This window comes from Mustela putorius, unplaced genomic scaffold (genome assembly GCF_011764305.1).
Source record: "Mustela putorius furo isolate JIRA1106 unplaced genomic scaffold, ASM1176430v1.1 tig00000196_pilon_pilon_pilon, whole genome shotgun sequence".
NCBI lineage: Eukaryota > Metazoa > Chordata > Mammalia > Carnivora > Mustelidae > Mustela > Mustela putorius.
In genome coordinates this window covers 8,072,373-8,084,708 of record NW_025421310.1, presented here as the reverse complement: position 1 = coordinate 8,084,708, position 12,336 = coordinate 8,072,373, and positions in this window count along the sequence as shown.

The window sequence follows — 12,336 nt, the reverse complement described above, 5'->3', positions numbered from 1 at the left end:
AGAGGGAAGAAACAGACCAACCAGACTACACCATAGTGTGGACGAGCCCTTTCATCACACGAGCATTCCCTACTCAACATGCACGGAGTACACGACATACGTCGTCTTTTCTAGAAGCACACATCTGCCTTTTCAGGGTACTGCGGACCACAAAGTAACAGCCACCCCAAATTCAGGATTATTCCTCACTTGGATCAGGGTTCAAGGTGCGCATGACCTGCTACCCAGCTTCGTGGTATCAGTTTCCACAACTACCAGGAGTCCTCTTCCCTGCTCCCCACAGGATGGGCAGAAACGCAGCATGGGCCATGAATGAACATCTACCTTAAAAAGCAGGTGGACTGTTTGGGGCAGAAATGATCACTGCCTCTGACTGGTGAGCTGCCCCCCAACTAATCAGTGCCCCTCACACAGATCGCAAGGAATAACACTCGTCACGGGGCTCAAACGACGGAGTTTCCTGCTGGCTGTGCATCGGCTTCACTGAAATGTCATCCAGCGTTGGGTTAGATACCTAAGATTCTAGTGCTTGTGGACACTCGGCACACACCCTCCTGATCCTTCCAGTGTCAAGGCTTCTGCGTTTCCAACATCTACTCTACCATGTGCCATCTAAAGGGTATGGCCACAGTGTTTGCATCTTGCAGCAAGCCCTCTCCTACCCCAGTGGGTTTTGGCCTGAAAAATATAGGAATCTCCAACAGCATCTGTCCTCAGTACTACACAGGAATTTATGAAATCAGGAAGACAGGATCTGATGTCTCTGGAGGCAGGGAAAAGAATGTATTAATAAGAAAATCACAAGGAGGGGATCCTAGATGGCTCAGTTCATTAGGCGTTTGACTTCAGCTCAGGTCACCATCTCAGAGTCCTGGGAGCAAGTGTGGTATGGAGCTTTGCTGAGCAGGAGTCTGCTTCTCCCTGTCCCTCTCCCTCGGCCCTTCCCCCAATTTGTGCTCTCCCTCCCTCTCTCAAATAAATAAAATCTTTAAAAAAAAAAAAAAAGGAAAATACATTTACAGTAGTGTATTATAAAAGTACGTATATTTAAGCGCACACACACAGTTCAATGCCATGGTGTTCAAGGTTCAACAATACTTTAGTAAAAGACTGTAGTCACAGTCTTTTTACCTATAACCTTGTTTAGTATGCAGTACGTGAAAGTTAGTGCAAGGATAACACATCACACAACACATCAATGTTAACACACACACACACACGCAATCAGTCTCACTAATTAAATAGTAAGTTCAAACACAGTCCAAAGAAACCACTGCAAAATCACTGTATGACCCTTGATCAAAATACAGATTACCAGCATTCAACAACCAGTCTTTGTTCATCCTCCGCAAGGATCAGAGAGTTGCGGCCCTGTGGTTTTACTAGTAACACTCCAAATATGTGATCAAACTGTTCTCAGTAAGGTTTCTGATCAACAGCAGTCTGCTAACAGTTAAATTTTGGTGCGTACACACACACACACACTTTTTCCTTAGTTCTCTTACACCTAAATTACATCTTAAGTTTTGCATATTTACAACTTGCATTCCATGCATACCAAAGCCATGGGAATCTTTTTTGCTCAGGACACAGAGGGGAAAAAAAAAATGAACAAAGAATGACACAGAATAAAATTTTTAAATGGTGATTGAGAATTCAGAAAAATGTATTTCTAGTAACTTAGTTATATTAGCATTTGTAAAATACAGTCCCTGGGCCTTGAGTGGGTAGCCAAGTTTCAATAAAAGGACACCAAAGAAAATGGAATAAGCCAAGTTCATCGCTCATAGATCCTAAAGGATGCACACTATATGCCTTGAAAAGTACATGACGGAGTCAAGGAGGAGTGCAAGGAGAGAAAGCAGCAGGAACTGGGGCAGATGCCTTTATTAGGGCCCATGGTTGGAGCTCCCTGCACTTCCTGGGCAACTCCAGAATGCACAATTCAAACCCAAGTATATGGCATCTGATCATCTCTGTAGGATCTGCTCTACAGAATGGACAAGGGAGTGTGTCCTGAGGGTGGACAGTGTTGTTTACAAGGGCTGCTGGGGTTGTCGTTTCAGAACTTACACTGGCTTGTAACTCTGGGGGCTGTAATCGATTATACCTGCTACCAGGAGGAGCTGGTATCAGTTCGAGCCCCCTGCAGGACTCAGAGCCCAAGGCAGCAACACCAAGTGAGATAGTTACATTTTTTTTTTTTTAAGATTTTATTTATTTATTTGACAGAGAGAGACACAGCGAGAGAAGGAACACAAGCAGGGGGAGTGGGAGGGGGAAAGCAGGCCTCCCACAGAGCAGGTAGCCCCATGTGGGGCTTGATCCCAGGACCCTGGTATCATGACCTGAGTTGAAGGCAGATGCTTAATGACTGAGCCACTCAGGCGCCCCAGATAGCTACATACTTAATTATACTTTTAATTTTTTAATGATTCATTTTATTATTTATTTGAGAGAGAGCACAAGCAGAAGGGGGAGAGGGAGAGAGAATCTCAGACTCGATGCTCAGTGCAGAGCCTGACACAGGGCTAGTTCTCATGAACCTGAGATCAGGACCTGAGCTGAAACCGAGAGTTGGCGGCTTAACTGACTGCCACCTAGGCGCCCCTCTTGATAATACTTCTATGTCATCTGCATTATAGCCATCAAAATGTCCCAGTAGTTACAAAAAGGAGGAAAATATGTAATATACAAATTTGGGAAAGATAATCTCAGATCACTTGAGGCTTAATGTTACTGGGAAAAGGGAATACTTGCTAGGTCATCCCACTGCATTCATAAGTACAGCTGATTCTGGAACAAAGAAGGCACAGGGTTTCTCCTATATATGTACATTCTGATGTCAAAGAAGTTTTAAGCAATGCTTAAAGGTTTCACCAAATTGCTTACATTTGTAAGATTTCGTCCCAGAATGTATTCTCTGATGTCCAGGAACGCTTCAATGCTAGGTAAAGGCTATGCCATATTCCTTACATATGTAAGGTTTCTTCTCAGTATGAGGTCTGAGTTTGAAGACTGCTTTAAAGCTTTGACACATTTATTATATTGGAAAATCATGTCTTCAGGAAGGATACAATGACATATAAGAAGGTTAAAGCTTGATAAAAAAAAACTTTCCAATATGTATTTCTATTATACTCGTAACTGGAATTTCTTTAAAGTTTATTAGGATTTACCCTTGTTAATGTTTATTTCCAGATTTACCATTCATAAATTCTCTCTCTATTATAAACACCTCGGTAATTATTGAAGATCAAGTCCTCACAAAAGGCCATCCAAGTTCATCACACATCAAATGTTGCTCCAAATTATGTATTATAACTATTGAACAGTGATGGTTGGATAAAGACACTCCAAAATGTATCAAAATTAGGGACTCTGGAACAGGACAGCCTATTTGTTGGTAGAAGAATCATGAACCCTCAGGAAAGGAATTCTGAAATTCATTATATTTAGACTTTTAATCTTCAAATTTCTAATTTATAAGACCCTTTGAATAATTAATACCTGTAATTGAAATGTTTCAAATCATTACTTTCAGCATGCAACAGGTGTTTTTCCAGACTTTTTGGCTTTGTTTTCAGAGAATACATATGTATGAAAAAAGGAGTTGAGGTTTTGTATTCAAACACAGTATTCTGCAAACATAATTGTCTTAAAGTGGGATTTTCCCCAAAATGTTTCCTATTCTCTGTTTCTTCTAGCAGCAAGGATTCAATTAAGGGTAACTATCCCCATTAGTTATCTCCATTATATCACTGTTTCTGCCCCTCACTTCCTTCTGTCACCTTCTCAGTCTTTCATTCATTAACTGTGATCTCAAAGCCACAGTTTTCATCGTCTTCCCAGTAGCATGTTATGGAATACATTTTCTTTGACTGTTTTTGTAAAAAATCCCAGGTGTCATGAGAAGACATAACTGAAAAACACCAAGTAATTTATCCCACACAGTACACTTGCAAGTGTATACTTAAAATGCTTATGTATAAAGTTAATATTCATCAGAGGACATGAGGAAGATGGAGAACTAGGAAGGACCAGGACTTTGCTCTTTCATGAAGACACAGACTAAACAAACTGCCTTTCTGAGTGCTCCAGAAGTCAGCTGGGAGAACACAGCACCCTCAGACAAGCACACGTGAAGAAGGGTCAGTTGGAAGAGAGAAGGCAGGTTCGTTATATTTCCCACGCTAGCTGTTCACCCTACCTGGCACTCCATGACAAGACCATGAGAACACTCTCCACTCTGCTCAGGATAGAAAGACGAGAGTGAACTCTGTGGGCAGTAATCTGGCTTCTTTGCAGAGGCCTGGAGGACTTGTTTCTTTCATGCGAGACATGGAAGGCTGAGGGAATGGCAACAATGGAAGACACCCATTTGATGCGTTGTGGGGATGACTCACAGAACAGGTACATACATGTACAAAACCCAGAAACTGCCAAGCTGAAGATCACCACGTGCAATTAACATGAAACAACCACCAATCACTTAATTGGAAAATACAAAAACTCAGACATTACCCGTCCCCAGAATATGTTTGACAGGCCCCACAGTTAGGGCACAGATGGCTGTTACTATGCTCTCCATTACAAAACAAATGCATAAATCCTGGGTTCAGGGCTCATTTTTTAAATTTCCAAACATCAGGAAAAGATCACAAGGCATACAAAGGAGCAGAAAAACATGTTCCAATTAAAGGAACAGAAGAGAGCTCCAACACCTGGCCCTAAATGAATAAAGAACGATAAATTACCCAACAAAGGATTTAAACTAGCCTGAAGGTGATCTTGAAGGAAGAGTAGAAACCAGGAAACTGACAGCCAGTGAAGGATGCATGACCGAAATGAAAAGCCAAAGAGACAGGAAGTTTTTAAAAACCACTAAACAGAAATTAGGAGCTGGGAAGTACAAACTAAATTTCGAAGAACACCGAAGGGGTCAGCAACTGACTTGATTAAGTAGAAGAAAGACTTGGACAACTTAAAGTTCCCTCGTTTTCAATTATCCACTGAGGAGAGCAAAAAACTTGTGGTAAAGGACAGGGTCTAAGGGACTTATGGACACTAGTAAATAGAACAATATATACATTAAGGGAACCCCCCAACCAAGGAGAGGATAGTCAAAAAGGCCAGAGAGCTTACATGAAGAACAACCGGCTTATACTTCCACAATTGTGGGGAAAAAGAGACATGTTCAAGCAGCTCGCTGAATTCTAAGTAGGCTAGATGTAAAGACGTGAAGACACTGACACATTATAATTAATTTATCAAAAATCACAAGTGAACAGAAAGCTCTGAAACAGCATGACAAAACTAATTCCTCCAGTGTAACAGAGCTCCTCGAAGAATATTAATAGCTTTTCAGCAGAACGTACAAAAAGAAATGGAAGGGATAATACCTTCAGTACTGAAAGAAAAAAAACTATCAACCAAAAACATTGTATCTGGCATAAATGTCCTTCAAAAATGGAGAAATGAGGGGCGCCTGGGTGGCTCAGTGGGTTAAGCCTCTGCCTTCGGCTCCGGTCATGATCTCAGGGTCCTGGGATCGAGTCCCACATCGGGCTCTCTGCTCAGCAGGGAGCCTGCTTCCCTATCTCTCTCTCTCTGCCTGCCTCTCCATCTACTTGTAATTTCTCTCTGTCAAATTAATAAATAAAATCTTTAAAAAAAAATGGAGAAATGAAGATATACCCTAGTCATATCCCCTAAAAGTGTACCATTAGACCTGTCCTACAACCAACACTAAAGCAAGTCTTCCTGGATAAAATACAAAGATCCTAAATACTAACTAAAAGCACATGAAAATATAAAGTTCTCTGGTAAATGTAAATGTTTACGCAAATAGAGAAACCTAGACTATTGTAATGAGGTAGCACAGACTGCTATTTTCTCACTGAACTGAATTATTTTAAAGAATAAAAACACAGGGGCGCCTGGGTGGCTCAGTGGGTTAAGCCGCTGCCTTCGGCTCGGGTCATGATCTCAGGGTCCTGGGATCGAGTCCCGCATCGGACTCTCTGCTCAGCAGGGAGCCTGCTTCCTCCTCTCTCTCTCTGCCTGCCTCTCTGCCTACTTGTAATCTCTCTCTGTCAAATAAATAAATAAATCTTTAAAAAAAAAAAAAAAGAATAAAAACACAGGGGTGCTTGGTTGATTCTGGCTCAGGTCAAGATCTCAGGGTTGTGAGATCAAGCCCTGCAACTGGGCTCTGAGCTGGGCATGGAGCCAACTTAAGATTCTTTCTCTCCCTTGCCTTCTGCCTCTCCCCCCACTCATATGTGTACTGTCTCTCTTAAAAAAAAAAGAAAAAACATAAAAATAGAAGAATAAAAAGGATATATCTGAAGTATACAGTATACAACAGGAAAGACAGAATTATTAAATACAGAGTCATCAGTGACCTACAGCGGGTACAGGGATAGACATGGTAAGTAGTAGAGTTTTGCAAGCTCTTTTTTTTTTTTTAAAGATTTTATTTATTTATTTGAGAGAGATTTATTGAGAAAGATCACAAGCAGGCAGAGAGGCAGGCAGAGAGAGAGGAGGAAGCAGGCTCCCTGCTGAGCAGAGAGCCCGACGTGGGGCTTGATCCCAGGACTCCGAGTCCATGACCTGAGCCAAAGGCAGCCGCTTAACCCGCTGAGCCACCCAGGGGCCCCGAGTTTTGTATGCTCTTGACAATATTAGATTTAAATAGTTTGTTAACAGCTTTGAGAGGTTTTAAGTAATCCAGATGGTAGGGGAGCGGCGGGGGGAGGCACACAACTACATAAGACATAAAAAGGAAATGAGAATCATATCAAAGCATGTCACTACAAAATCAAACGAATATAATGAAGCATACTGAGAGGGAAAGGGTAAAACTGCCACAAGAAGTACAGAAAACTATGACACAACAGTAGCAGTGGTACTTCCCTTTAGTAATTTGCTGGTAAATAGATTAAACTCCCCCCCCCCTGCCTCCGCATTAAAAGGCATGAACTGGGGGCGCTTGATGCTCAGTGGGTTAAAGCCTCTGCCTTCAGCTCAGTGTCCTGGGGCAGGCAGGGAGCCTGCTTCCCCCTCTCTCTCTGCCTGCCTCTCTGCCTACTTGTGAACTCTCTCGCTGTCAAATAAATAAATAAAATCTTTAAAAATAAATAAAATAAAATAAAAGGCACGAACTGGCTGACTGAGTAAAACACAAGACGCAACAACCTCCCATCTATAAGACTGTAGTCATATTAAATCTAAGGACACACGTAAGGTGCAAGTAAAAGCAGTAAAAGGACTTTTCATGAAAACGGAAACCAAAAGAGGGCATCAGTGGCTGTGTTAATATCATACAAATACATACTAAGTTCATGAGTTTCAGAACAGAAAAACATTATATATACATACAGAAAGGAAATTACCCAGATACTGTAACAGTTATGTATGCACCTAACAACAGAGTCCCCACATATGGGAAGCACAGAAGGCAAAACTGAAGCAAGAAGTCAAGAGCACCATTATAGCAGCAAAGGGCTAGTATCTTGGTTTATCTGGATAGAAAGACCACAGTTAAGTCCAAGAAGGAGAGCACCTAAACAAGATGATGTGATGGACATACACAGACCATTCTACCATGCGAAAGAAGACACAATCCTCTTAATCACACACAGACTGCTCTCTAGTATAGACACACTGCCTACAAAACAAGCCTTTAAAAAAAAAAAAAAAGATTTTATTTATTTATTTGACAGAGAGAGAGAGATGTAGTGTGAGAGGGAACACAAGCAGAGGGAGTGGGGAGAGGGAAAAGCAGGCCTCCCATGGAGCAGGGAGCCCCATGTGAGGGTCGATCCCAGGACCCTGGGATCACAACTGGAACCAAGGCAGATGTTTAATGACTAAGCCACCCAGGCGCCCTACAAAACAAGTCTTAAGAAATTTAAGATTAATATTTTAAGTATCACTTCTGACCACCATAAACTAAAACAAAGAATGAATAGCAGATGGGAAAATGGAAATGCCACAAATATTTGGAAATTAAACAATGTGCTCTTGAACAATCAATGGATCAAAATGAAATTAAAGAAAATAACCAGTAAATATCTCGAGAGTAATGAAATGAAACAATATATTCAAACAAACTGAAATCAAAAAAGTCAGGTTTTTTTTTCCCAAGATTTTATTTATTTACTTGAAAGGGAAAGAGAGGAGGGAGGGAGCGCACGAGCAGGGGAAGGGGCAGAGGAAGAGGGAGAAGCAGATTCCCTGCTGAGTGCATAGCAGGATGCAGGGCTCAGTCTAAGGACCCTTAGGTCATGACCTGAGCCTCAGTCAGTCACCCCCAGAAAAAGTAATCTAAGGAAGCAGTCAGTGAAGTGAAAAAGCAACCTGAAAAATGCAAGGAATTCTTTTGGAGAGCCTCAAAAGCAGGATTTAACATCTAGAACAGAGAAAGTCTTTGTTTTTGTTTTTTAAGATTTATTTATTTATTTGACACAGACAGAGATCACAAGTAGGCAGAGAGGCAGGCAGAGAGAGAGGGGGAAGCAGGCTCCCTGCTGAGCAGAGAGCCCAATGTGGGGCTCAATCCCAGGACCCCGAGATCATGACCTAAGCCAAAGGCAGAGGCCCAACACACTGAGTGACCCAGGTGCCCCCCGAGAAAGAACTTTTACAGTGACAACCAAACAGCAATAGCATGATTAAGAACTGGACAAAGTTTTCAGTGGGCACAATCCAAGGAAGATATACAAATGGACAAGACATAGGAAAGATGCTCAACCTCGCCATTCATGAGAAAAATACAACTCGAACAGTGAGTCATCACCTCTCACCCGCTCAGACCCCACTATTAAACAGGAAAAACTTACACGTGCTGGGAAGGATGAGGAGAGACTGGAACCCTTACCCACTGCTAGAGGAAATGTGTATGAAGCAATCACTATGGAAAACAGAATGGAGTTCCTCAAAGAGTTGTAAATCATATTACCATACGATCCAGCCACCCCACCTGACAATTTATAACCAAAACAAATCAAAGTGGGATCTATAAGAGATATCCGCACAGGGAGATTCATAGCAGCAGTATTCAGAAAAGCCAGTAATAAATGACAGCAACAGAAATATTTGTGAATGGATAAGAAAATGTGGCATATGCATTCACTAGAATAATAGTCAGCCTTGAAAAAAAAGAGACGCATCTTGTCTCTTTATATAACATGGTTAAAATGTGATGATGTTATGTTATGCGAAATAAAGGAGTCACAGAAATAGACCTATGATTTCGTTTAAGTGACCAAACCTAATGCCGTAAACCTTACAAATAAGGAAGGAAGGAAAGAGAGAAGGAGAGAAAGAGAGGGTGCCAGGGTCGTAGACACAAGTATGGAAGTGGGTACTTAACAGGTATTAACTTCTAGTTTTGCAGGATGAGAAAAATCTAGAAATTGGTATTCCAATAATGTCAATACACTAAACACTTTAGCTAAAAGTGATTCAAATGGTAAACTTCATGGCATATATTTTTACCACAGTTAAGAATAAATAATGACACCTAAAAGGGAAAGAGATATAAATTTCTAAAAATGGTCTTTAGTTCAAAAAGGTGCTTCTCTCAAAAAGAGAATATGATTCCACAAATAGATAAGGACATTAATTCCATATAACAACTTACCCAGGATAAACATACAGTATGATACAACCACTGACAACTAACCAAGAAAAGAAACAAACAAGGTAAGTCATGAACCAACAATGCACAGATAGTATTTATACAGACAAATACATACAGAAGTTTATTGGCATTTAGCATGCTGATTCTTATTTCATTTAAACCCTATGCTGTCTTTGAACTCGAGCTGAAAACTGTTATCCAAAACTATAAAACACAGATTTTAAAAAGTACAATTCAGTAATGCTGTAAAACTATCAAGCTTTGAACTATGAAGCTTTTTTATTGAATGCAAGCAATAAGAGAAATGTTAACTGCAAGAATTCTGAATAAAACAGGTATGTTATTATAAAAGGATTCTCGGTATGATAGTAGTTTTAAACTGAGTCCGGGCACTCAAGAAAAGAAAACATTTGAAGCATTAGTATGTGTTATGTGCCACAAATTATGCTCAGAAAATTCATTACACTTAATCATAAAATGTTCTAATAAAAATTTTATGGATGAGCTTTGAAAGGACATTAGAGAATTTGAGAGATATTCCCACTTTTACAAAGAATGCCAAGGCTGTAATTCATCCTTCAGAAGCAACATCATGAACAAACATATAAAAACAGACCACAACTGTTGTAAAATATGCTGAGTATCACTGCTACATAAAATAAACATTTAGATGTAAATTATACCACAAACATTTAAGATAATTATTTCAAGTAGCACTCCCCATATCACATCTTCAGGTGTGGTCTCCTCCTGGACCATTACATCTCACCTATGTCATCTGCTTTACTCATTGGCACCTACCTGGATGTAAGGCTCTTTTCTTTTCACATCCCAGGGCTCTCTCTTGGCTCCAAAAAGGTGAACAGGTATCACTTAGATATAACAAGACTCATTTATTTTAAAAAATAGAAATAGGAGTTTTGTTGAATTCTGTAATTTTCAACCCAGTATTATCCTCAACAGAGAAGACAGAACATTGTAGAATGCTAGCAAATGGTTTCCCCAAATGTTATTTGGTGACTTGGCACAGAATGTTTTTATGGCAATTATACATGCTACCAGAACACAAGGAATGGCAACAACAATCCTTTTTACACATTTACTAGAAACCAGAGAGTATTATAGGTTAATGCAAACAAACAAAAAAAGAGAACAACAAAGTAATTTATGAGACCAAACGTATTTTTTCTCTTTCATGAGAGTGTTTGGCCAAATGTCCAGTAAATGGAAGAAATGAGGTTTTAAACAATGTTATCTGAGTTTGTGCAGGTCTACAAACACAGATGTATATAGTGATGTTTAAAGCAATGTTCTGTAGGGACCAAGGGTAGGCTGCCCCCAAGATGGACACTTAAGCATGGACATTCTTTGGGCTAACAGTAACTGATACCCTGACTTAAGAGTACATTTTTACCCTCCCTTAACTTTGTAGAAGGATCTAACTTGGGGGTCTTTCACAGAATATGGGTGATTAGAAGTGACAAATTTTATCTGAGTGACCCACCTGTGATGTGGCAAACATCTAATTACCAAACATCTACTCTTCTCATTGCCTGGTGAAGTGCATTCTTCTACTAGAAAATCCCCAGTCCTCCTCTTCCTCCTCAGTCAGGAAGACATAAATGCCTCCTTTTGCCTGACTGCCTTTGGGATCTCCAACCCTGTGAAAGCTTCTTACACACAGAAAATTTAAGTTGCTCTTTCGTGACAATCTATCTCATTGGATTCTTAGTCCAGCTAGAAGGACCTTAAAAGGGACAGAAATTCAAGCTCCCTGACAAAATCGACACAAAGTTGGTCTCATGAAGTCGGCATTGATCTTTTTAGTTCGGATGAGAGAAAGCACACCACAGGTCCTATGTCCCCAGGCACAGCTGTTGCAGACAAGGGACATGTAGCCTAGGCTCAAGACATAGGAATGTGACCCCACTAGCTTACAAGTGACTAACCAGCACTACTCTACAGTGTAATTATGGGATACACCTCATTAAACCTCTCAGATAAAGAAGAAAGATATTTTTCTGATTCAAAGTGTTTTCAGATCAAGTACACCTCTAGGTTACAAGGTGAAGGGGCATCAGAAGTACGCAAGGACATCTGCTAACATGGCCTCTTGAGTCTATGAGTTTTCTTCTCTGTTTTTTCCAGTTTCATCTTAGGCCACAAAATTACACCACTTCTATTATTTGTGACGAGTTTACGACAACACAATCGTTCAAATTCATGTTACCCTAATAATAAGGCAATGAAAGGCGGAATTCTATGTAACACAGCAATTCCAAATCTGCATAAATCCAGAGAGATTTTTACCACACAATTTGATTTTCACATCAATAAAATATTAGACATAAACAAAGCACATCTAGTGGAAACAAGCCACAATAAATAAAGTGTAGACATTACTGGGTCGCTAAAGAAAGCCCTTGACATTTCCAATTTCACACCATCGAATTAATCATTCTTGCTGCTTTAAAAACACAAATCAGGGGCGCCTTGGTGGCTTAGTCGGGTAAGCATCTGCCTTTGGATCAGGTCATGATCCCAGGACACCAGGATCCAGCCCTGAGTTAGCTCCCAGCTCAGTGGGGAGCTTGCTTCTCCCTCCCCTCCCCGACTAACTCTTGTTCTCTCTTGCTCACTCTTCTCTCGCTCTCAAATAAATAAATAATCTAACTTGATTACAA